The sequence below is a fragment of the Ranitomeya variabilis genome, chromosome 2, assembly GCF_051348905.1.
Source record: "Ranitomeya variabilis isolate aRanVar5 chromosome 2, aRanVar5.hap1, whole genome shotgun sequence".
In the NCBI taxonomy this organism is placed as follows: domain Eukaryota; kingdom Metazoa; phylum Chordata; class Amphibia; order Anura; family Dendrobatidae; genus Ranitomeya; species Ranitomeya variabilis.
In genome coordinates, this window is record NC_135233.1 from 125,110,928 (window position 1) to 125,138,422 (window position 27,495).

At 44.8% G+C, this 27,495-nt stretch overlaps 1 protein-coding gene across 4 annotated transcripts in view; it reads left to right on the forward strand.

The window, feature by feature from the left end:
• Positions 1–27,495, forward strand: part of MAP4K3 (mitogen-activated protein kinase kinase kinase kinase 3) — a 306,530-nt gene that overhangs the window by 118,781 nt on the left and 160,254 nt on the right. The window lies entirely within an intron of this gene.

Here is a 27,495-nt window from a genome sequence, read left to right on the forward strand (position 1 = left end):
ATCCACACAAAAAACACTGGAAATCTGCGGTAAATCCGCAGGTAAAGCGCAGTGCGTTTTACCTGCAGATTTTTCAAAAACAGTGCGGAAAAATCCGCACACAAATCCGCAACGTGGGCACATAGCCTTAGGGTTAGGGTTGGAATTAGAGTTAGGGTTGGAATTAGGGTTAAGACTAGGGTTAGGGGTGTGTTGGGGTTAGGGTTGGGATTAGGGTTAGGGGTGTGTTGGGGTTAGTGTTGGAGTTAGAATTGAGGGGTTTCCACTTTTTAGGCACATCAGGGGGTCTCCAAACGCGACATGGCACCACCATTGATTCCAGCCAATCTTGCGTTGAAAAAGTCAAATGGTGCTCTCTCCCTTCCGAGCCCCGACGTGTGCCCAAACAGTGGTATACCCCCACATATGGGGTGCCAGCGTACTCAGGAGAAACTGGACAACAACTTTTGGGGTCCAATTTCTCCTGTAACCATTGGGAAAATAAAAAAATTGCAGGCTAAAAAATTATTTTTGAGGAAAGAAAAATGATTTTTTATTTTCACGGCTCTGCGTTATAAACTTCTGTGAAGCACTTGGGGGTTCTAAGTGCTCACTATACATCTAGATTAGTTCCTTTGGGGGTCTAGTTTCCAAAATGGGGTCACTTGTGGGGAGTTTCTACTGTTTAGGCACATCAGGGGCTCTGCAAACGCAATGTGACGCCCGCAGAGCATTTTATCAAAGTCTGCATTTCAAAATGTCACTACTTCCCTTCCAAACCCCGACGTGTGCCCGAACAGTGGTTTACCCCCACATATGGGGTATCAGCGTACTCAGGAGAAACTGGACAACAACTTTTGGGGTCCAATTTCTCCTGTTACCCTTGGGAATATAAAAAATTGTGGGCTAAAAAATCATGTTTGAGAAAAGAAAAATTATTTTTTATTTTCATGGCTCTGCGTTATAAACTTCTATGAAGCACTTTGGGGTTCAAAGTGCTCACCACACATCTAGATTAGTTCCTTGGGAGGTCTAGTTTCCAAAATGGGGTCACTTGTGGGGGAGCTCCAATGTTTAGGCACACAGGTGCTCTCCAAACGCGACATGGTGTCCGCTAATGATTGGAGCTAATTTTCCATTCAAAAAGCCAAATGGCGTGCCTTCCCTTCCGAGCCCTGCCGTGCGCCCAAACAGTGGTTTACCCCCACATATGGGGTATCAGCGTACTCAGGAGAAACTGGACAATAACATTTGGGTTCCAATTTCTCCTGTTACCCTTGGGAAAATAAAAAATTCCGAGCTAAAAAATCATTTTTCAGGAAAGAAAAATTATTTTTTATTTTCACGGCTCTGCGTTATAAACTTCTGTGAAGCAGCCGGGGGTTTAAAGTGCTTACTATGCATCTAGATAAGTTCCTTGGGGGGTCTAGTTTCCAAAATGGGATCACTTGTGGGGGAGCTCCAATGTTTAGGCACACAGGGGCTCTCCAAACGCGACATGGTGTCCGCTAACGATTGGAGCTAGTTTTCCATTCAAAAAGTCAAATGGCGCGCCTTCCCTTCCTAGCCTTGCCGTGCACCCAAAAAGTGGTTTACCCCCACATATGAGGTATCGGTGTACTCAGGAGAAATTGCCCAACAAATTTTAGGATCCATTTTATCCTGTTGCCCATGTGAAAATGAAAAAATTGAGGCTAAAAGAATTTTTTTGTGAAAAAAAAGTACTTTTTCATTTTTACGGATCAATTTGTGAAGCGCCTGAGAGTTTAAAGTGCTCACTGTGCATCTAGATAAGTTCCTTGGGGGGGTCCAGTTTCCAAAATGGGGTCACATGTGGGGGAGCTCCAATGTTTAGGCACACAGGGTCTCTCCAAACGCGACATGGTGTCCGCTAACGATTGGAGCCAATTTTTCATTAAAAAAGTCAAATGGTGCTCCTTCGCTTCCGAGCCCTGCCGTGACACCAAACAGTGGTTTACCCCCACATATGAGGTATCAGCGTACTCAGGACAAATTGGACAACAACTTTTGTGGTCCAGTTTCTCCTTTTACCCTTGGGAAAATAAAAAAAATTGTTGCTAAAAGATCATTTTTGTGACTAAAAAGTTAAATGTTCACTTTTTCCTTCCATGTTGCTTCTGCTGCTGTGAAACACCTGAAGGGTTAATAAACTTCTTGAATGTGGTTTTGAGCACGATGAGGGGTGCAGTTTTTAGAATGGTGTCACTTTGAGGTATTTTCAGCCATATAGAACCCTCAAACTGACTTCAAAGGTGAGGTGGTCCCTAAAAAAATGGTTTTGTAAATTTTGTTGTAAAAATGAGAAATCACTGGTCAAATTTTAACCCTTGTAACTTCCTAGCAAAAAAAAATGTTGTTTCCAAAATTGTGCTGATGTAAAGTAGACATGTGGAAAATGTTATTTATTAACTATTTTGTGTTACATAACTCTCTGGTTTAACAGAATAAAAATTCAAAATGTGAAAATTGCAAAATTTTCGCCAAATTTCCTTTTTTTTCACAAATAAACGCAGAAATTATCGACCTAAATTTACCACTAACATGAAGCCCAATATGTCACGAAAAAACAATCTCAGAACCGCTAGGATTCGTTGAAGCGTTCCGGAGTTATTACCTCATAAAGGGACACTGGTCAGAATTGCAAAAAACGGCCAGGTCATTAAGGTCAAAATAGGCTGGGTCATGAAGGGGTTAATGGTTGGTAGAGGATCAAATTTCTTATTTCTCACTGCCAAATCAAATAAATTTCTATAATTTATACAATGAGATTTTCTGGATTTTATTTTTGATATTCTGTCTCTTAATGTTAAAATTAACCTACCGTTAAAATTATAGACTGTTCAAGTCTTTGTCAATGGGCAAACTTACAAAATCAGCAAATGATCAAATAGTTACCTTTTCGCTTTATAAGACGCTCCGGATTATAAGACGCGCCCCAAATTTAGAGGAAAAAAATAGGAAAACATTTTTTCTAGTAAAATGGTGGTGCTTCTTATAATCCATGCATCCTATTGCTTACTGGGGGTGGTGGCTGTGGTGAAGCGGGGACCCAGGGTCGCTGCTGGAGGTGGCAGGAGTGGGGTGATGCTGCAGGCTGGGATGAAGGGGTGTCCGGCAATGCTGCTGGTGTCTGGCGCTGCTGCCCGGTGCTCCAGTGCCCGGCGGTGCTGCGGGGGGATGTCCGGCGGTCCTGCTGCGGGTGTCCAGCGCTGCTGCCCGGTGCTCTGTTGGTGTCTCTGGTGCTGTGGGTGCCCAGACGGCGCTGCCTGGTGCTGCTGTGGCGGTCTCTGGTGCTGCCGGGGCTCTGCCAACATTTTGTGAAAGTCCCAGATCTCCATCTGCTCATGTGCCGCCCCGCACGGTGGCCATTTTATCGGAGTCCACCACACAGGAAACCATGGGACTGCCGGGGTGGGCAGCATCGGAGACTGCCACAACAGCATCGGGCAGCGCTGGCCACGCACCCGCAGCATCGGAGACAACAGCAGAGCATCGGGCAGCAGTGTCGGACACCCGCAGTAGTGACGCCGGGCACTGTAGACACCCGCAGAGCAATGGGTATCAGCTCCGGACATCCCCTCATCCCAGCCTGTGGCCTGCAGCAATGGTACCGGTAAGGTGCATTCGCATTATAAGACGCACCCCCATTTCCCCCTCCAAATTTGGGGGAAAAAAGTCCATCTTATCCGAAAAATGTGGTATTTCCTTCACTGTACATACAAGGGCTTATTCACACTAGTCAATGAGAGGTATGAATTGTCATTCACATGTTGCGTGAACATTTGAATAAGTATAATCTTTATTTATATAGCGCCAACATATCCCGCAGCGCTTTACAATTCAGTAGTTTATATACAAGTCATAAGTAACAACACTAAAGATTATACAATAATTAAAGCAAAAATAATGACGACCCTGCTCGTAGGAGCTTACAATATACAATGAGGTGGAGGAGACACAAAGTACAGGGGATAATTTACAGTGATGGTCCAGCCATCTTAAAGGAATGGGAATTTGAACCATCAAAGTGTTTTTTTTTTTTTCTATTTTGCAGTCAATTCTTCAAGCGTTTTTCACTTATTTAAGTCAATGGGGAAAAATGCATCAAAAATGTATTTTTTGCAGCGTTTTTCCTGCCAACACTAAAATATTTGCAGTAGAATTTTTTTCACCAAATGTGTGGCACATACCCTTAGGTAATTGCATTTCTTAATTTTACAATTTTATTAAACCTTTTTATATCTAACTTGAACGTAACAATACTAACTATTCTTCTTTAGAGGTTAAATGACGGATGATTGATGCTGTCACTTTGGGTTCTTTCATTTGGAACTTGCATCCATAATGTGTTCATAATACGCTTGTCTGAAACGTTCAAGATGCTAAAGCTTTGTTTACGCATATTTCAGTGTGATTTTTACTGTGTTTTTTCTCTGCAATTTACAATCTGCTTGTTATAGAACCAGCAAACGCTATGAGATTACAGAATTCATATGCACACTTTTTTTTTCCTGATTGAATTTGAGCACTGCAAAGTTTTTGAAATCTACAGCATGTCAATTCTTTGTGTTTTGCAGTGTTTTTTTTTCCACCCATAGAAAGCAATGAAAAAGTGAAAAATTGATGCAAAAAACACAGCAGTTAATGCAAAAATCTATGCATTTTTCATGGTGCTTTTTTTTCTGCCAAGGAAGCAGGTTTTGGCTGTAAAAAAAAAAAAATGCAGCAACATATCGTAATAGACAGTGTTATTGGACAGTTTTTCATAAGAGTTTACTCTTATGCCAGTGGTTTATTCATACCTACACTCCTGCTGTGTAATTAGTCTTCAGTGCTGCTGCTTCTGAACATGTGATACATAAAGCTAAAGAGTAAGGCTACTTTCACACTAGCGTTATCTGCAATACGTCGCAAATGCGTAGTTTTGCCGAAAAAACGCATCCTGCAAAAGTGCTTGCAGGATGCATTTTTCCTGCATTGACTAACATTAGCGACGCATTTGCGACGCATTGACACACGTCACAACACGCTGTGTTGTGGCGGACCGTCGGGAGCAAAAAACGTTACATGTTACATGCTCCCGACGGTCCGCTTTTTCCGACCGCGCATGCGCGGCCGGAACTCCGCCCCCACCTCCACGCACTTCCCCGCACCTCACAATGGGGCAGCGGATGCGCTGGAAAAATGCATCCGCTGCCCCCGTTGTGCGGTGGAGACAACGCTAGCGTCGGGGACCTCGGCCCGACGCACTGCGACGGACCGAGCCCGACGCTAGTGTGAAAGAAGCCTAAGAATTCCTGTTGTCTGTGTACTTGTGAAACCTGCAGAATACAAGTCACAAAATGGCCAGAAATAGTGTTACTCCTTTTGTTCATCTATATGACATCGTATTTTGAAAAGTCACACAAAATGACAAGCATTCTTTAAAGAGTACTTATTCTTTCCCTAAATCTGTGTATATGCAGTGTACTGTGAGTGTGTTCATATAGTTACCTACTTTTGTCTTCTCCAGTGTCCAGAGCCGCTCTGCTCCTCTTTTCAGTGATGTCATCACTCTTCTGAACCTCCGGGTCACTATATGCTCTGTGCGTGAGCCGGAAGTCTTCTTTCAATGTAAGACTAAGGAGTCCATAGACTTACTTTGTCAAAGCCACTTACGGGTCACGCAAAACATAGTGTAACCCACAGAGTCAGAACAGCGATGACATCACTGAGAAGAGGAGCAGAGCGGCTCTGGACACTGGAGAAGACCACAGTAGGTGAGTATGTTAGTACACTTCATATACACAGATTTAGGGGAAAATAGTTTATGGCAGGCTTCCTTAATAAGATTGGGAAGCCCTAGACTAGTGATTACTCTAAATAAAAGGTTATAGTTAAAAATGCTCAGAAGAATCCCAAATGTCCCCCAAAAGGGCCTGACTTTCTAGCAAAAGTCAGGTCCGATCTATTCTTCACTTCCCCTCACGTGGTGAAAGCATGTAATCCAGCACTTTGCACTAACTCAGCGCTGCCATATTATTTACTAAGCGGTTACTGATGAGCAATCACTCATAATGATGTTCCCATTCAGGAAAACCTTAGTAAACAATACGGCAGCACTGAGTTAGTTCAAAGAGCGAGATCTCATTCTTTCACTGCGAGAGGGGCCGTGGATTTCTCTATATGACTATGACTGTAACTTATAATTATAAAAGAATCACCACTCTCTTATTAAATGGTTTATTCAAAACTTTTTTTCTTCTTGTACTATGGTGCTGTCGCCGACACAAAGCGGTCACTGACATCAACAGTGTAGCTGTTTCTCTTCTGGGCTGTTCAGTCGATCAAGGCTGTGCAGTTTGAGTTGTGGAGTCAGTGCTCATTTTGGAGGAATTTGAGTCAGTACAAATGGTCCAACTCCTAAATAAATAATAAATAATAATAAATTGGCTACAATAGTACAATGCAGGATGTGCTGTAATTGTTTTCAGGATTTGGGAAAGTTATAAAATGTCCTATAAATGTCTGTTCTGTTCCTGATCTAAGGATCTGGGCTTTTAGTTAAGATTAATCTGTGCTGCACTTTATGTACATGCTCAGTAGTGAGGCAGTGCTGTGGAGTTGTAGTTGAGATGAATCTGTCCTGCACTGTATGTACATGCTCAGTAGTGAGGCAGTGCTGTGGAGTCAGACTATATATTTGTCTATATTTGCCCCGTATTTCACATGTAAAGCGCCATGGAATAAATGGCGCTATAAAAATGAATAATAATAATAATAATAATAATCTGTGCTGCGCCTCATGTACATGCTCAGTAGTGAGGCAGTGTTGTGGAGTCGAACTTGAGATGAATCTGTGCTGCGCTTGATGTACATGCTCAGTAGTGAGGCAGTGCTGGGGAGACGTAGTTGAGATGAATCTGTGCTGCACTTTATGTACATGCTCAGTAGTGAGGCAGTGCTGTGGAGTCGTAGTTGAGATGAATCTGTGCTGCACTTTATGTACATGCTCAGTAGTGACCAGTGCTGTGGAGTCGTAGTTGAGATGAATCTGTGCTGCACTTTATGTACATGCTCAGTAGTGAGGCAGGGCTGTGGGGTCGTAGTTGAGATGAATCTGTGCTGCACTTTATGTACATGTTCAGTAGTGACCAGTGCTGTGGAGTCGTAGTTGAGATTAATCTGTGCTGCACATTATGTACATGCTGAGTAGTGAGGCAGTGCTGTGAAGTCGGACGTGAGATGAATATGCGCTGCACCTTAAGTACATGCTCAGTAGTGAGGCAGTGCTGGGGAGTCGTAGCTGAGATGAATCTGTGCTGCACTTTATGTACATGCTCAGTAGTGAGGCAGTGCTGTTGAGTCGTGGTTGAGGTGAATCTGTGCTGCACTTTATGTACATGCTCAGTAGTGAGGCAGTGCTGTTGAGTCGTGCTTGAGGTGAATCTGTGCTGCACTTTATGTATTTGCTCAGTAGTGAGGCCGTGCTGTAGAGTCTGAGTTGAGATGAATCTGTGCTGCGCTTGATGTACATTCTCAGTAGTGAGGCAGTGCTTTGGAGTCGTAGTTGAAATGAATCTGTGCTGCACTTTATGTACATGCTTAGTAGTGACCAGGGCTGTGGAGTCCGAGTCGTGGAGTCAGGGAAATTGAGGAGTCAGAGGTTTGGCTTACCAACTCCATAGCCCTGTTGTCGATTGTGCACAACTGCCGATGTCATGCTGATTGACAGCCTGCTCCCCATAGTTAGGCAGCCAGGAGCCAGCTGTCAATCAGAATGACGGCAGTCTCACCTCATCAACAGAGCAAAATGGAAGAGAAGACACTGCCCTTTTGACCTGACGTCAGCGCAAGCCACTGAATCACTGGCTGGGGTGGTCTTTGACCGCTCTGGGCAGGCAGAGATCGGCACGGGACACAACAGTCAAGTAGTTAGCAACTACCTGCCTGTTAGTTCTTAGGCCCATAGTAAAAAATAAAAAAATAGTCCCGAAGAACCCCTTAAAATAAAAAGGGCAGTTCCACATTGGTGCCGGGCACTCGGTAAGCTTTGTGCATTCAGTGTCTTGCAGCATTACACCCGGGACATAGAAGGCCTGTCCTTCTATTAGCTCTGTATTACTATTTAATGTGCCTTATCAACCACATTGGTGTTCTCATGGCAACTTCTCATTCTTTTAATAGCTTCTAGATACACATCCAATTCTCACCCTCAGCTTGTCATGAGGCTGGTTTGATGCCCAGAATACAGGGGAGACGGTTGTTTTTATTTGCTACTTGTTTATTACAGGCGTCCGATATTTTAGAACAGGTAATTGAATGAAAACCTTGAATTAGTCGCAAAGTGGTATTTGGGAGATGCTGCTATAAAATGAATGTGAAGCCATGTGAGATGCTGATTGTGAGCCCCATCAGGGACAGTGATGATGTGTGCAATCTGTAAAGCGCTGCGGAATATGATAGCGCTATATAAAAATTATTATTGTTATTATTATTATTATTATAAGATGCTGAGGCCGGCTGCATCTTCTGGAATGGTTTACTTTGTGCATTCTCAGCATCCTGGCTCATTTATCTCAGATCAGTGCTCCTAGTAACAGGGAAATGTAAAGGAATGAAAGGAGCTGGTGGCCATGTCTCCTCCTAGCAGGGGGCTGATGCTTGCCTGAGCTGCTTGTAGCACAGATTGTCGCTAGATCCCGCTGCGCTTCTGTTCATTAATATTTTGCTCCTTGTATCGTAGCAAATTTTCAAGTTTAGATAAACTAATTGAAAGTGTTCTATAAAAAACATAGTCAGACGGAGCAAGATAACCTAAAAATTAATCTGTCTGAATGATCCAACCCTTCCCCCACCACCACCCAGACTGGTAATGTGATCATGTTGCTCTTTACATCAGGACAGGTGTGGATGTCTTAGTTTCTTAGTTTTTCAATTTGTTGCTTCCTGACTGAAAAAAAAAATCACTGTTTTAATTCCTAATCGAATGAGGCTTAAGTGCTCCAGAAGTGTCAAAGCACTTCCCAAGCCTCTGCTTCGTCGCTCTATTCCCTACTTAGTCCCATCTTCCCAAGCTGTGTAGTCAAGCCTGTGAGATGTCAGTCAGTAAGTGGAAGGTGGCGCTGGGCGGGGAATTGTCACTTTTTTTTACACCCCCAGAGCACTTATTGTGGTCCAAAACAAAATATTATTTTTCTCCTAATTCTCTAATGTCATAATCTGATATTTTGTGTAATATACTTTAATTAAAAATGTCCTATCCTTCCCTAATCTTAACGGCTTTATTTATTTTTTCTACTACTTCCTCTTTGATTGCGCATCATTTGGGAATCCCAGTGCATGCTGGGATAAGCAAATGAATTGTCATTAGGATGCAGGCCTCTGCCCCCTTCCTAACGCACAGTGTCACCAGGAACACCTGATCCAGGGCCTGGGCTAGTCCCCTGCTCTACCGAGCATGCATCGTCACTGTGCACTGTTCTTCTCAGTGCACAGTGACAATGCTCTCTCTCCATTTCAGATCAGAAGTTTCCCGCCAGCAACAGAGCGCACTGTCATTGCACATTATAAGAAAAGCAGTTAGAGTTGTGAGGGGAAGGATAGTGAATTTAAATTAGATTTGAGATTATGAAATTAAAGAGGGATTTAGCAGTAAAATAACATTTAGTTACGGACTGCTCCTTTAAGCTTTATTTTCGTATAAATTAAAACAGTGCTACAATGTTGCATATACATTGTGTCATTTTAAGTAACAAAAATCAAAGTCTCTCTGATTGTCCAACGCTCCATGTAATCGAGTTGCTATAAACGCTAATAATCATACAAATAGATGATGAATCTACTGCCAGGCTTCAGGCTTATTATTGTGGACCCAACTGACTATGGAGCGATGAAGTGTTATGCCTGTTTTGTTTTCATTTGCCTGTCTAATTTTCTCCATTCGCTTTTTCCTTTAAATCATCTTTTGCCATTTTTATCAGCTTCTTATTTTCACACTGCACCGTGTGTCCTCTCAGTCCCTTTCCTCAATCTTAGGACTCGTTCACACAAGTGTGTAATGTTGATATGTTCCGTCCAAATAAAAATCGGAACGCATAATGAGCAATGTAAATCAATAGGGCCGCTCAGATGTCAGTAAGTGACTTGGGCCGTGTGAAATCAATCCCAGCATGCACTGTTCTCTACCGATTCTACAATTAGCCTCCTCCATTAAAGTCTATGGGTGCACAAAAAAGAGCGGGATCCCATATGGAACATCTGTATTGCATCCGATTTTTACGAATACATTGTCATTATTAACCTAGGAAACGGTATTTGGTCATGTACATTCTAAAGTGTTGATGTATAAAGACGGCTGTTACATGGATGTCACAAGGATTGTCGGAATTGTCCGAGTTTTCTGGATGAAAATCAGACGACTTTTCATACCCTTGTCTTACTTTGCCCTTTCCCTTCTTCTCTTCCCATCTTTCCGTCTCTCCTTTTCATACCTTTTGTTTCTAATTCATACATTAGTGTAACTGACGAAACAGGAAACCTTGGAGAGAAATGTATTGTGGATTTTAGGATGAACCAGAGATTCAAAGCTTTTTCTTGGATTTTGCACAGATGTCTCATGATTTTCACAAGTTTAATTAAGTTAAAATGTAAATTAAAATCACATTTGACAGATAGATGCATGGCAAGATAGGACAATGTTTTGAAAAGCTTCCATGAAGGGCTGGGAATACTTGTTCGTCTCTTTGAGGACTGGAATTGTGATAAACTGATCTAAGGAAGGAAACTATCAAAGAGCGTAAATGAAGTCTCTCTGAACTCCCAGGAATCATTCCTTTTTTGCATGTAGAATATATTTGGCAGTGGAAGTAAATTAACAGTGGAGCAGGAAGGGGTTTTTCATGGTTGGGAGAAAAAAGACCTAAATCGCAAGCTGTTGTGCCATTTAAATGACTCCATTGCATCTCCTGCTAAACTTCTCTAAATGAAGCCAATGAGCCGGACACTGTACAGGGAGCAGCTCTCAAGAGCAGGACACTTTTTTTTTTAATTAGTTCAATGCCTGGAATAAAAAAAAAAATTATTAAAACACGAATTGACACAATCCTTTGAGAAAACACAATTTACAATGGAAGTTTTACTTTGAAACGTAAAAAACTGTACTGCAGCAAGTATTAGCTTTCACATTTCCTTACTACTTGAGTTAGTTATGGGTCTTTATCAGACCTGGGCAAAGTGTGGCCAGCGGGTGACATCTATCCCTCTGGCTATTCCAGTTTGGCCTGCGGAGCGAGACAGCCAGGGGGTAGGGGGTGGTGTTGGGGTGGGAAGGAAACAGTGCCCTCCCCTGCCCGCTGTCACCACTGCCTGCATCCACGGGGAATGCATTGGTGGAATAGGGACCGCCGTCTCCTTCTTCCACCAATCAGCTTGTGAAACCGCTTAAGCTGATGTAATTTCATCGTGTCAGCTGTGCATCGGAGATAGGAGCAGAGCACCAGGGGAACGGGAGCGAGGTGAGAATATGGTGTTCTTTTTTTCATGTGTATGGGAGGCTATGGGAGGCTCCTGCAGGACATGGAGAGGTTATGGGGTTCTCATGCTGGACATGGGGAAGGCTATGTGGGGCTCCTAATGGACATGAGGCTATGGGGTCTCCTGCTGGACATGGGGAGGCTATGGGGGGCTCATGATGGACATGGGAAGGCTATGGGGTGGCTCATGATGGACATTGAGAGGCTAATGCGGGACATGGTCAGACTGTAGGGGACTTATGAGGAACATGGAAATGCTATGGGGGCTAATGCAGGACATGGGAAGGCTATGGGGGCTCATGCAGGACATGGGAAGGCTATGGGGGTCTTCTGCTTTTCATAGGGAGGCTACGGGGGACTCAAGCTGGGCATGAAAAAGCTACGGGGGCTAATGATGGACATGATAAGGCTATGAAGGGGTTCATGATGGATATGGGGATGCTATGGTGGCTCATGCTAGACATGGGGAGGCTATGAGGGTCTCCTACTGTTCATGGAGAGGCAACGGGGGTCACCTGCTTGGCATGGGGAGGCTATCTTTGGCTTATGATGGACATGGAAATGCTATGGGGGCTCATGCTGGACATGGGGAGACTATGGAGGGGGCTTATGCTGGACATGGAGAGGTTATGTGGGGCTCATGGTGTATATGGGAAAGCTATGGGGAGCTCATGCTATGTATTGGGGGATGTTATCATGCTTAATTTTGTTCAGTATTAAGTAATACAAGGAATATTAATATAAAATAATTAATATTAGTATTAAGCAGAGTTAATTTTAGCCTGTTTGTTCGGCCCTGCACAACAGTCACGTTTTTTTCATGTGGCCCCTCTGGTTGCCAACCCCTGGTCTATATAATATTTCATTCTCTGAAGATTGTATGCCTCAAACTAATCAAATATGAGACTTGATTTAGGTGTGCAGTTTGTATACCCAATAGCGCTGTGTTTCCCTGTTTAGTTAGGGTTTCCCTAGAGCACAGCACTAAGATGTCACTTTTATGAAAGATGGCTAACAGTATTAACCTGGCCAAAGACTCTTGGCGATAACGGTTAATACCTCTTAGCCAGATGGTGCTTTGTGATATTGATGGGCTGTGTCTTCTTTTTGGCAGTGCTGTGGAGTTGTAGTTGAGATGAATCTGTGCTGCACTTTATGTACATGCTCAGTAGTGAGGCAGTGCTGTGGAGTTGTAGTTGAAATTAATCTGTGCTGCACTTTATGTACATGCTCAGTAGTGAGGCAGTGCTGTGGAGTTGTAGTTGAGATGAATCTGTGCTGCACTTTATGTACATGCTCAGTAGTGACCAGTGCTGTGGAGTTGTAGTTGAGATGAATCTGTTCTGCACTTTATGTCCATGCTCAGTAGTGACCAGTGCTGTGGAGTTGTAGTTGAGATGAATCTGTGCTGCACATTATGTACATGCTCAGTAGTGACCAGTGCTGTGGAGTTGTAGCTGAGATGAATCTGTGCTGCACTTTATGTACATGCTCAGTAGTGACCAGTGCTGTGGAATCGTAGTTCAAATGAATCTGTGCTGCACTTTATGTACATGCTCAGTAGTGACCAGTGCTATGGGATCAGAGATGAGATGAATCTGTGCTGCACTTTATGTACATGCTTAGTAGTGAGGCAGTGCTGTGGAGTCGTAGTTGAGATGAATCTGTGCTGCACTTTATGTACATGCTCAGTAGTGAGGCAGTGCTGTGGAGACATAGTGGAGATGAATCTGTGCTGCACTTTATGTACATGCTCAGTAGGGACCAGTAGGGTTGAGCGACTTTAACTTTTTTAGGATCGAGTCGGGTTTCGTGAAACCCGACCTTCTCAAAAGTCGGATCGTGTGAAATCGGCCGATTGTTTGGAAAAGTCGGTGGGCCGACCCGAAACACGAAACCCAATGCAAGTCAATGGGGAATTTTTTTTCTCTCTCTCTCTCTCTCTCTCTCTCTCTCTCCCTCCCTCTCCCTCTCTCTCTCTCCCTCTCTCCCTCTCTCTCTCTCCCGTCCCTGCAAAGTTTGTGTTTCACTGTGGAAATCGCTATATCCCAAACGTTAAGATGGCGGTTTTACCCCCTGTGACGCCACACAAAGCACACACTCCGTCATTGGCTGAAAAAATGGCGGGGAAAGCGTCATACGAAACGCGCCTTTGGCGGGAAGATCGCCGACCGTGTGGCCGATCCCACGCTGGGGTCGGGTCGGGTTTCACGAAACCCGACTTTGCCAAAAGTCGGCGACTTTTGAAAATGACCGATCCGTTTCGCTCAACCCTAGTGACCAGTGCTGTGGGGTTGGAGGTTTGGTTTACCGATTCCACAGCCCTTTTGGAACCTCCACTTATCAGCTGTTCTTGGGTCCAGTGACGGCTGTATGTAAATGAACAGAACTCCATCAACTGTCAAGTGACCATTACAGGGTTCTCTGTCATGATCTCAATGGCAAGAGAACATAGCATAAGCATATATAGGAACTAGCTCTTGGAAGATGGGAACTGAGCTGACCATGAACTAAACCTAACGCACAACTAGCAGTGGCCGGGTAGCATGCCTACGTTGATTCTAGATGCCCAGCACCAGCCGGAGGACTAAATAAAACTAGCAGAGGAAAATATTAGTCCTAGCTCACCTCTAGAGAAATACCCCGAAAGGAGACAGAGGCCCCCCACATGTATTGGCGGTGAGTAGAGATGAAATAACAAACGTAGTATGAAAATAGGTTTAGCAAATTTGAGGTCCACTTACTACATAGCAGAAGACAGAAAGGACACTTTCATGGTCAGCTGAAAAGCCTATCAAAAACACCATCCAGAAATTACTTTAAAACTCTGGCATTAACTCATAACACCAGAGTGGCAATTCCTGTTCACAAGAGCTTTCCAGACACAGTAACGAAACTTCAGCTGTGAACTGGAACAAAAATGCAAAAACAAACATGGACAAGAGTCCAACTTATCTAGTAGTTGTCTAGGAGCAGGAACAAGCACAGAGAGGCTTCTGATAACATTGTTGACCGGCAAGCAACTAACAGAGCAGCAAGGTTATATAGCGACTCCCACATCTTGATGGGAACAGGTGAACAGAGAAGATGAAGACACCAGTTCAATTCCACCAGTAGCCACCGGGGGAGCCCAGAATCCAAATTCACAACAGTACCCCCCCCTCAAGGAGGGGGCACCGAACCCTCACCAGAACCACCAGGGCGATCAGGATGGGCCCTATGAAAGGCACGAACCAGATCGGAGGCATGAACATCAGATGCATTCACCCAAGAATTATCCTCCTGGCCGTATCCCTTCCACTTGACCAGATACTGGAGTCTCCGTCTGGAAACACGAGAGTCCAAGACCTTCTCCACAACGTACTCCAACTCACCCTCAACCAACACCGGAGCAGGAGGCTCAACGGAAGGCACAACCGGTACCTCATACCTGCGCAATAATGACCGATGAAAAACGTTATGAATAGAAAAGGATGCAGGGAGGTCCAAACGGAAGGAAACAGGGTTAAGAATCTCCAATATCTTATACGGGCCGATAAACCGAGGCTTAAACTTAGGAGAAGAGACCCTCATAGGGACAAAACGAGAAGACAACCACACCAAATCCCCAACAGAAAGCCGAGGACCAACACGACGGTGGCGGTTGGCAAAAAGCTGAGTCTTCTCCTGGGACAACCTCAAATTGTCCACCACCTGCCCCCAGATCTGATGCAATCTCTCCACCACAGCATCCACTCCAGGACAATCCGAAGATTCCACCTGACCAGAGGAAAATCGAGGATGAAACCCCGAATTACAGAAAAACGGGGACACCAAAGTGGCAGAGCTGGCCCGATTATTGAGAGCGAACTCCGCCAATGGCAAAAAAGCAACCCAATCATCCTGGTCAGCAGACACAAAACACCTCAGATATGTCTCCAGGGTCTGATTAATCCGCTCGGTCTGGCCATTCGTCTGAGGATGGAAAGCGGACGAAAAAGATAAATCTATGCCCATCCTAGCACAGAATGCCCGCCAAAATCTAGACACGAATTGGGTCCCTCTGTCAGAAACGATATTCTCAGGAATACCATGCAAACGAACAACATTTTGAAAAAACAGAGGAACCAACTCGGAAGAAGAAGGTAACTTGGGCAGAGGAACCAAATGGACCATCTTAGAAAAACGGTCACACACCACCCAGATGACAGACATCTTCTGAGAAACAGGCAGATCTGAAATAAAATCCATCGAGATGTGCGTCCAAGGCCTCTTAGGAATAGGCAAGGGCAACAATAATCCACTAGCCCGAGAACAACAAGGCTTGGCCCGAGCACAAACGTCACAAGACTGCACAAAGCCTCGCACATCTCGTGACAGGGAAGGCCACCAGAAGGACCTTGCCACCAAATCCCTGGTACCAAAAATGCCAGGATGACCTGCCAACGCAGAAGAATGAACCTCAGAGATGACTCTACTGGTCCAATCATCAGGAACAAACAGTTTATCAGGTGGGCAACGATCAGGTCTATCCGCCTGAAACTCCTGCAAGGCCCGCCGCAGGTCTGGAGAAACGGCTGACAATACCACTCCATCCTTAAGGATACCTGTGGGCTCAGAGTTACCAGGCGAGTCAGGCTCAAAACTCCTAGAAAGGGCATCCGCCTTAACATTCTTAGAACCCGGTAGGTACGACACCACAAAATTAAACCGAGAGAAAAATAATGACCAGCGCGCCTGTCTAGGATTCAGGCGCCTGGCGGTCTCAAGATAAATCAAATTTTTGTGGTCAGTCAATACCACCACCTGATGTCTGGCCCCCTCAAGCCAATGGCGCCACTCCTCAAAAGCCCACTTCATGGCCAAAAGCTCCCGATTCCCAACATCATAATTCCGCTCAGCGGGCGAAAATTTACGGGAAAAGAAGGCACAAGGCCTCATCACGGAGCAGTCAGAACTTTTCTGCGACAACACTGCCCCAGCTCCGATCTCAGAAGCGTCGACCTCAACCTGAAAAGGTAGAGCAACATCAGGCTGACGCAACACAGGGGCAGAGGAAAAACGGCGCTTAAGCTCCCGAAAGGCCTCCACAGCATCAGGGGACCAATCAGCAACATCAGCACCCTTCTTAGTCAAATCGGTCAATGGTTTAGCAATATCCGAAAAACCAGCAATAAATCGACGATAAAAGTTAGCAAAGCCCAAAAATTTCTGAAGACTCTTAAGAGAAGAGGGCTGCGTCCAATCACAAATAGCTTGAACCTTGACAGGATCCATTTCAATGGAAGAGGGGGAAAAAATATATCCCAAAAAGGAAATCCTCTGTACCCCAAAAACACACTTAGAACCCTTCACACACAAAGAATTAGACCGCAAAACCTGAAAAACCCTCCTGACTTGCTGGACATGAGAGTCCCAGTCATCCGAAAAAATCAGAATATCATCCAGATACACAATCATAAATTTATCCAAATAATCGCGAAAAATATCATGCATAAAGGACTGGAAAACTGACGGAGCATTAGAAAGACCAAAAGGCATCACTAAATACTCAAAGTGGCCCTCGGGCGTATTAAATGCGGTTTTCCACTCATCCCCCTGCCTGATTCGCACCAAATTATACGCCCCACGAAGGTCAATCTTAGAGAACCACTTGGCCCCCTTTATGCGAGCAAACAAATCAGTCAGCAACGGCAATGGGTATTGATATTTAACAGTGATTTTATTCAAAAGCCGATAATCAATACATGGTCTCAAAGAGCCGTCTTTTTTTGACACAAAGAAAAAACCGGCTCCTAAGGGAGATGACGATGGACGAATATGTCCCTTTTCCAAGGACTCCTTTATATATTCTCGCATAGCAGCATGTTCAGGCACAGACAGATTAAATAAACGACCCTTTGGGTATTTACTACCCGGGATTAAATCAATGGCACAATCGCACTCTCGGTGCGGAGGTAACGAACCAAGCTTGGATTCTTCAAAGACGTCACGATAGTCAGACAGGAACTCAGGAATTTCAGAGGGAATGGATGATGAAATGGAAACCACAGGTACATCCCCATGAGCCCCCTTACATCCCCAGCTCAACACAGACATAGCTCTCCAGTCGAGGACTGGGTTGTGAGATTGCAGCCAAGGCAATCCTAGTACCAAATCATCATGTAGATTATACAGCACCAGAAAGCGAATAATCTCCTGGTGATCCGGATTAATACGCATAGTTACTTGTGTCCAGTATTGTGGTTTATTATTAGCCAATGGGGTGGAGTCAATCCCCTTCAGAGGAATAGGAGTCTCCAAAGGCTCTAAATCATACCCACAGCGTTTGGCAAAGGACCAATCCATAAGACTCAAAGCGGCGCCAGAGTCGACATAGGCGTCCGTGGTAATAGATGACAAAGAGCAAATCAGGGTCACAGATAGAATAAATTTAGACGGTAAGGTGCAAATGGAAACAGATTTACCAAGCTTTTTAGTGCGCTTAGAGCATGCTGATATAACATGAGTAGAATCACCACAATAGAAACACAACCCATTTTTCCGTCTAAAATTCTGCCGCTCGCTTCGGGACAGAATTCTATCACACTGCATACTCTCTGGCGACTTCTCAGTGGACACCGCCAGATGGTGCACTGGTTTGCGCTCCCGCAAACGCCTATCGATCTGAATAGCCATTGTCATGGACTCATTCAGACCCGCAGGCACAGGGAACCCCACCATAACATCCTTAATGGCATCAGAGAGACCCTCTCTGAAAGTCGCCGCCAGGGCGCACTCATTCCACTGAGTAAGCACAGACCATTTACGGAATCTTTGGCAGTAAATTTCCGCTTCATCTTGCCCCTGAGATAGGGACATCAAAGTTTTTTCTGCCTGAAGCTCCAAATGAGGTTCGTCATAAAGCAACCCCAAGGCCAGAAAAAACGCATCCACATTGAGCAACGCAGGATCCCCTGGTGTCAATGAAAAAGCCCAGTCTTGAGGGTCGCCCCAGAGCAAGGAAATCACAATCCTGACCTGCTGTGCAGGGTCTCCGGCAGAGCGAGATTTCAGGGACAAAAATAATTTGCAATTATTTCGAAAATTCTGAAACCCGGATCTATTCCCCGAGAAAAATTCCGGCAAAGGAATTCTCGGCTCAGATACAGGTGCATGACAAACAAAATCTTGCAAATTTTGTACCTTCGTGGCGAGATTATTCAAACCTGCAGTTACACTCTGAAGATCCATTACAAACAGGTGGACACAGAGCCATTCAAGGGTTAAGAGGAGGTAAGAAGCAGCTAGACAGCAATTAAGGGCTAGGCAGCAAAACTCTGAGGGGGAAAAAAAAAAAATATCCCTTCAACACTTCTTTTTCTCCTGCTTCAGCCCAAACAATTAACACTTTGAAGGCCGGTCAAACTGTCATGATCTCAATGGCAAGAGAACATAGCATAAGCATATATAGGAACTAGCTCTTGGAAGATGGGAACTGAGCTGACCATGAACTAAACCTAACGCACAACTAGCAGTGGCCGGGTAGCATGCCTACGTTGATTCTAGATGCCCAGCACCAGCCGGAGGACTAAAACTAGCAGAGGAAAATATTAGTCCTAGCTCACCTCTAGAGAAATACCCCGAAAGGAGACAGAGGCCCCCCACATGTATTGGCGGTGAGTAGAGATGAAATAACAAACGTAGTATGAAAATAGGTTTAGCAAATTTGAGGTCCACTTACTACATAGCAGAAGACAGAAAGGACACTTTCATGGTCAGCTGAAAAGCCTATCAAAAACACCATCCAGAAATTACTTTAAAACTCTGGCATTAACTCATAACACCAGAGTGGCAATTCCTGTTCACAAGAGCTTTCCAGACACAGTAACGAAACTTCAGCTGTGAACTGGAACAAAAATGCAAAAACAAACATGGACAAGAGTCCAACTTATCTAGTAGTTGTCTAGGAGCAGGAACAAGCACAGAGAGGCTTCTGATAACATTGTTGACCGGCAAGCAACTAACAGAGCAGCCAGGTTATATAGCGACTCCCACATCTTGATGGGAACAGGTGAACAGAGAAGATGAAGACACCAGTTCAATTCCACCAGTAGCCACCGGGGGAGCCCAGAATCCAAATTCACAACAGTTCTCCAGTATTGACCACTAAACAGTTAATGGACGTGTGCTTTACTACTCCGGAACTGTTTTCATCTGGCCACCGCTGGAGCCAGGAGCAGCTGATTGATGGGGCTCTTGGTCCCGTAAATGTTTTTTGCCTGCCTAATCCAATAGAAAGAGACCTCGTGTGAGAAAAGTGCTTTTCTATTGGAGGAGACTGATGGACAGGTTTGGTCAATGCTCTTCCACCAGCAGCCATTGTAAAATAGCTCTTAAAATGCAGATAAAATAGCCAATCCCTTAATTTTGGCGTCATTTCCACTGCATTAAACCACAATTCTTAACATTTTCAATATTGGAAACCTCAAAAAAGAAAAAAATCCAAATTCCAGCTGTACCTCATATGAGTTTGGTGTGGGAAGAGGAAGAATATTCCATATTCCGGCTGAGAACTTGTGACCGCTTTGTCTGCCCGCACACCGCAGCAGGCGGACGTCGCTTGTGTCTCCTAGTGCTCAGATCTGGTTGATCATTACCTGCCCTCCACCGCACCCTGGTTGTGACACTGCTGCACACTGTAGGTCCTAGTTATACACGAATTGTACACTTTAGAAATGGGTAAATAATTGTAAATAATATTTACGGTATTTGATTATATGGTATTAAAAAAAGGAAGAAAAAAGGAGAATATCCAATATGACAAGGGATAGACCAGCTTGTTTGACACATGGTGTATTCAAACAATTGTAGAAAACATGTAGCCCTCTGCTCCTACACGGCTTTTCTATGCCCTCGTCATTTCTGTTCCTGTGTTGCGTGCAGAGATATGAGTGGCATTTTACAGGAGTAGATGGCCGCGGGCCCAGAGGGAGTTGTGTGAATTTGCTGCGCACACGTCTCTGGAATCAGTGGTTAATGTCGGGTCACGCAGGGCTCGGAGTGGCCAGATGCACACAAGTAAGATCATCTGCAGGATCAGTCAGCAGTGAGACCTCATGGGCTTGTTAATTGTTTCATATGCAAATAAAGTCAGAATGACAATCTATATTTGCAGCTATAAAAATGCGTTGTACTGAATGACTGTTACCTCTGTGTGTATGTGTGTTACGAGGCTTGTCTGGGCTTAACCGAATGGGCCAAGGGCAGAAAAGCCATAAAAAGAGTAAATAATTAAGCATCACATGCCTCACACATCCCCCATCACTGCAGATCTGGCGCTCCTTGTCATCTCTATTTACTGTGGTGCGACGTAATGTCATATCAACACACATGACCACTGCAGCCAATCACTTGGAACAGCAGTATGACCGCTGAGGTCAGTTATTGGTTGCAATGGTCATGTGTATTGATTTATCATCTTTGCTGCAGTTCAGTAAAAAAAAGACTTTGGCCTGTAGCAGTGGGGTGGTCAACAGGTAAGCTGTGCTTCTTTAATTATTTTGGCATTTTGCTCATTTTTGTTGATCTCGATCATTCCATTTCAGACAATGCGCTAATCTTAAGTCCTTAACATTTCTGTTAAGTCATTTTTTTAATCGCACTGCAATCTTTCTCCAAAACTTCCAAATGTGAATTTAGAAATTCATCAGCTAGTAACTGATCAAAAATTATTAAAGGGGTTACCCCACTAAAACATTTACCACCCATCCACAGGTGATATATGAGCACTTCATCATCATCATCATCATCATCATCATCATCATCATGATTATTATTACTTCAGGCCTCACTGCAGCAATTATTGGAGTTAGGCTACTTTCACACATCAGGTTTTTGCCGTCAGGGACAATCTGTCGAATGTTGAAAAAAAACGGATCCGTCGCAGATTGTGAAAAACTGATCCGACGGATCCGTTTTTTCAACGGATCCAACTAGCATATCCAGAAAATTGGAATAAAAAAAAATTGGAGCATGCTCAGTTTAAAAAAAAAACGTAATCCAGCGCCGGAATCCATCATTTTCTGGATCCGGCACATTCCGGCTCCCATAGGCTTCCATTCTAGCAAAAAGCCGGAAGCGCCGGATCCGGTGCTTAAGGCTTTTTCGCCAGAGACAATAAAACTTTACTGTGTACTTTTTTCCACAACATTTTTGCCGGATCAGGAGAAAAGCGGACGAAATGTAAGGTCATCCGGCGCTAATACAAGTCTATGGGAAAAAACTGGATCTGGCAGCATCTTTCGCCGGATCCAGTTTTTTCAAAATTTGCCGGATTGAGCCTGACGGCGAAAGACGGATGTGTGAAAGTAGCCTTATAGATCTCATCTGGGTCCTGGTGATTGAGGGCTGCACAAACTGCATTGATGCTCCCGTAAAGTGGAATAAATATCTAGATAAAGGGAATTCTCTAGACACACAATCTCTTAATAACATATCTGCATAGGTTGTTGTGAGCATATCCCTCAAATTCTCTTTAGAGAGTACATTGTAAACCCTCCATGGCTTTTTATAGTAAAGTGCTATGGAATAAATGGCGCTATGATAATAATTAATATTAGATGGCACTAATATTTTCAATGTCTAACAATAGGCTTTAGTCTAGCTCTTTGTGGCGTCCAAGTCTCATTGATTTTGTGTCAAGCAACCAATGTAGGAGAAAGCTGAACGTCTGGGGGGCTCGCGACGTATCCCTCATACAGAAGGCTGCGCCGTGTTTGACTATGGTGTCATACCGTGGGGTAAGTTGTAGACTGCTCTCTCCCTACTTCCATTAATCTCTCACTTGACTCCACCTGGAAAAGGTCTTGGCTTCAGCACTGCTGTCTTTGCATTGCTGCCTTGGAGTATGTTCACACGCAGCTTTCTTGATTCATGTTTTTCCAAAGGATAAACATAGACAATAACCTGAATAGTGCAGTGTCAATTTTAAGTTAAAATGTTCTTTTTAGACAGGTTTTCTGTGTGTTTTTCCAAGCATTTCTAATTTTTCATCTCAGTTTGTACACAAATCCTCAAAGATCCCATAATCGTCCCTTCCGTAGGGACAGTCCTACAGTTTTCTGCATGTTGTAGTTAGACAGCCGACTCATGAAAGGAGTCACAATCCCGGTCATTCCTCAGCTCTGGAATACATTAAAACCTGGGTCCTTCTACTGGACAAAACATTCACGGTATGCACCAACGATCAGGAGCTTATGCAGGTTTGATGTTGCGTATTTATGCAGCGTCAAAACCACAGCGGCCAGATGTTACCGCATAGTGGATGGGATTTCTAGAAATCCCATGTCCCCTGTGTGTGTATGTGCGCCTGCGGATCACCCGCGGGGACTGATATGCTGCATGTCGTTGAGGACAGCAGCCTGTTTATTTCCCTAGACACACAATCTCTTAATAACACGCCAGTCTCCACAACAGAAATGTAATCAACAGAATGTATTGGACGCTGTGAATCCGCACGGATCAGTGAACACATGCGGATTTACTTGCGTTCAGTGTGACGATTCAAAGAGGGAAAAACGGAAAGTGGACCCTCTAGACCGCGACGACGAACCCCCCACGGACGAGCTGACCAGATATACAGGGAGAGTTTGGGGCAGGCCCATGAGGGACTATCGCCACGGAAGCTGGAGGACCAGGACGGGAGAAGACCAAGAAGAGGCGGAGATAGTAGGACCACAGGATAGGAGGGTACTGCAGAGACACAGGACTGGTGGGTATAACGGGAACACTGCAGTAACACAGACCGTGCCGAGGCAATGCAGAGACACAGGGACTGACGGAGGTAAAGCAGCGGTACGGGGACTGACGGAGGTATAGCAGTGACACAGGGACAGACGGGTGTACTGCAGCGGAACAGCGACTGACGGAGGAATCGCAGGGACACAGGGACTGAGGGAACGCAGAGACTGGCAGGGTATTGGAAAGACAGGATTAACCCTAAGTCAGAGGGAGACGAACTCACAGAGACCAAGGGCGGCCAGGAGCACCTGAAGGTACAAATGATAACCAGGCACAGAGGACGGCAGGAAGCAGTTTAAATACCTTAAGGCAGTGCAGCACTTCTGGGTACCAGTCGTCCAGGACCATAGAGAGGACAATAAGGAGCGCCGACCTCCGGGTACTAGTCCTCCACGACCATAGAGGAGACGAAGAGGAACGCCGACAGAAGATCGGAAGTGCGCGCGCAGCACTGAACCTGGTATACGCGCGTGCACGAGAAGCAGAGGCCGGGAGCGAGCGCGGAGGGAAGGATGCTGCAGAAGGAGAGGCGCGCCGGGACGCCGAAGGCAGGTAAGTATGACAGGGCAGAGGAGGCGGCAGCAGCGGCGTGATATTCAGTAGGTGGCAGTGCTTTGGATGCAGCGAACATACACTACGGCCAAAGCGCTGCTACTCCCGGATCGTGGTCAAATAGCCAAAAATGCCCCCAGCACACTGTTGGGGAAAGTTCCCAATTTATGTATACATGTGGGCCTTACAGGGTTTGCTCACATTTAGGTTACATTCTGGCTTGACACCATTTATTCATAAATCGACTTATCAGCTGAGTAGTGGAGATGAGCGAATCTTGCATAATGTTTGGCAGATTTTCTTTGTAAGGTGGTAGAATCGATTCGGTCAGAATAAAATATTTCCGAATCTGAAATGCCCCTAAAGGACAGTTTGTGGCTCTGAGGTCTCTCCAGACACTGAAGTCTGGTAAAAGGAAAAAAAATAGAAGGGTTAAAAAAAACCAACATTATTTGTCCGTTGCACTACGGCAGCTCCTTTGTGCATCATTGTCAGTCTTCATATCTTCCGGTGCTGACGTTTGTCATTAACCTCAGCGAGGGGCGACGCACATCATTGAAGTCAGTGACCTCCGCGTGAGGCCAATCGATGCCTTAAGTTCTAACAAGGAGCGTCCAGAAAGATCCAAAGACAGGGGTTGGAGGACACCATTTTGTTGTATTCTTCTGAATCAAATGCCAAACATTTGGGAACCACCAACATTTTGGGGGGAGATTTCAGAACAGATTTAATTTTGCATAGGAGCTCTTACTTTGGTGCTCAGCCAAGCAAACGCACCTAATGGCTGAGGTTTGTAGTGTTGGCTGGAAGCTTCTCTGGCGTACATGCAGAGTGTAAAAAAGAAATGAACAGGTCCTAAATCAGAACGGACTGCAAAGAAATGAGGTTGGCATTTGTAACCATTCTCATGTAATCTGTGCGATGTAGCATCTCAGACGGACGCACCATACCTCCTACAGATGTATGCGTTACTAGACCACCAAGTCCGGGGCGCACCAGACACGCGAAGCATGCCCTCCCATCAGACATGTGCACAATGTGTTTTGACAATATGGGAAAATAAAAGCATGTGCTTGTCAGTTCCATACAGAGACGAGCTCTGAAGCCGTTTGTGAGCAGGAGTCGAGAGGAGGTGAACATATTCTTTAGCATATGCCGATGCTCTTTTCAGGAATAAGTCTGACTCCTTGAAGTGAGCCATACTAATATCCAATGACTGTAGACATTGTGCTGCAGGCAGCGTGCCGTGTGTGCATCTTTTGCCATATCTTTGGTTCTAGAACCTTTTTCAATACTTAAAGAAGCACTCCCATTTTATATGCATGTAATATAGTATGAGTTCATTACTATACCGGTACTCACCTGCTTTCTCCAGTGTCCAGCACCGTTTTTCTCTGCTTCTCAGTGACGTCACCACTATTGTGATTAGCCGGCTCACTCAATGCATGAGCCGGAAGTCTCCTTCATAATGAAAGCCTATGGTGACTGGATCTGGCGTTGCTTTTTTTTTTCTGCAGCCAAAGCCTGATCTATTGTAAATAAATAAACTGCAAAAAAAAAGCAGGTTTTGCCGGCTTTCTGCTGCTTTTCGTGCTGTGTTTTTGCTGTGTTTTTCAGGATCCCAAAGTCCAGTTTTGCTTCCACCATACAAGCAGGAACAATGCAAGGTGTTAGGTCACCAATGCAAAACGGATGAGAAAGCCTAAGGCCTTGTTCACACGATCCTTTTTTCGCTGCGGATTTTTCAGGTCCTGATTTGTGAAAACCGCAGTGCAAAACCTGCGGTGGTTTTCACTGCGGTTTTCAGTCCTTTTTCTTCTGCGGATTCCACTGCGGGTTTCCAGCTGCATTTTCCTATTGGTGCAGGTGGAAAGACGCTGTGGAATCCACAGAAAGAATTGACATGGTACTTCTTTTTTTCCGCAGAAAATCAGCGCGGATTTTCCAGCGGAAAAAAGGAACGTGGGAACAGCGGTTTTTTTTTTCCATAGGGTAACATTGTACTGTACCCTGCATGGAAAAAGGATGCGGATCCGCAGCAAAAACCGCATCGTGTGAACATAGCCTAAAACATTTTTGTAAAAAAAGAGCAATTTGAAGTTTACACGAGTTCATGAAGCAATACAAATTGTAAATGTAAAAACAGTGGGGGGAGTTGAATTGGTCGGGCATAGTTTACCTGAGTTGAATTGGTCGGGCATAGTTTACCTAAGACATTGGCAGTGCATTTTTGTAGGTCAGGCACTGTTTACTTTACCACTTTGGTTGACCCTTGAGTTAGTTTAATTTCACACATTGGCAAGGCAGTGTTTGGTTTTACATACATGACTAATTTAATTGAACTGTACTAATACTAACATCCAGGCTCATGTGAGGCACCAAGACATTTTGAATTAAACTTGCGAAAATTGCAAAAATAAATGGGTTTTATCCTGCTGTACCTGCTTTTTTCTGCTAAAAATGCTGCAAAAACTGATGGCAACAATTTTAATGCTTTTTTTTTAGTTTACTCATTGCTTGCTATAGGTGAAAAAAAAAACAATGAAAATTAAAAAACAGCAGTTTTCCAAATCAGTCAGGGAAAAAAAACCAAGAGAGAGCATGCAATTCCTAGAGTTGTAGTCCTCTTCCTCTCTGAAGAGGCTATTTGCATTTTTACTTTCCCAGGTGAACATTGCATGGCGAATAGGTCTTCTTACATTGGCATGCCAGCGTCTGAATGTCACTCTCCACAATAAGAAACGTTACCTCTTAGACCTAGCCAAATCAGATCTCATACTTTGCACTGATGAGGGGCAATACCCTGAAACACTGTCTGCAAATTGAGAATCTGATTTCGCTTTTATCCCAAGTCACATTGCAGGACTTGTTAAAGGGTTGATAATGACTTCTAGGATTGTTGCTTCCAACAGGTGGCGCTATAGAGTTCTGCTCTCTGAAGAGGCAATTTGCATATGAGGTTTACTCTTACACTACAACACATGCATATAGACACACATTTAAAGGGAACCTGTCACCACGTTTTTGGAAGATGGGATAAAAATAGCGTTAAATAGGGGCAGAGGTGGGCGTTACATTAGTGTGTTTGTTATGCGTTTATTACCCACCTAAGTTGCCGAAATACCTTTGCAAAGTCTCCGTTTTCGCCTGTCAATCAGGCTGGTCTGGTCAAAAGGGCGTGTTGTCTTCCCCCAGATTTTGCGTAGTTTTCCGTTGGTGGCGTAGTGGTGTGCGCATGCCCAAGGTCCCGAATCCTCTGCCAGGGGATTTAAAAGAGCGCGCTGTTCGTTATTTCATTGGTGATCGGTGGGCGCGGCCATCTTCCTTTGGCCGCGCGTGCGCAGAAGCGGCGCTCTGCTGGCTGCGGCTTCAGGAAAATGGCTGCGGGATGCCGCGCGTGCGCAGATTGATATCGCGGCGGCCATTTTCCTGAAGCCGCGGCCAGCAGAGCGCCGCTTCTGCGCACGCGCGGCCAAAGGAAGATGGCCGCGCCCACCGATCACCAATGAAATAACGAACAGCGCGCTCTTTTAAATCCCCTGGCAGAGGATTCGGGACCTTGGGCATGCGCACACCACTACGCCACCAACGGAAAACTACGCAAAATCTGGGGGAAGACAACGCCCTTTTGACCAGACCAGCCTGATTGACAGGCGAAAACGGAGACTTT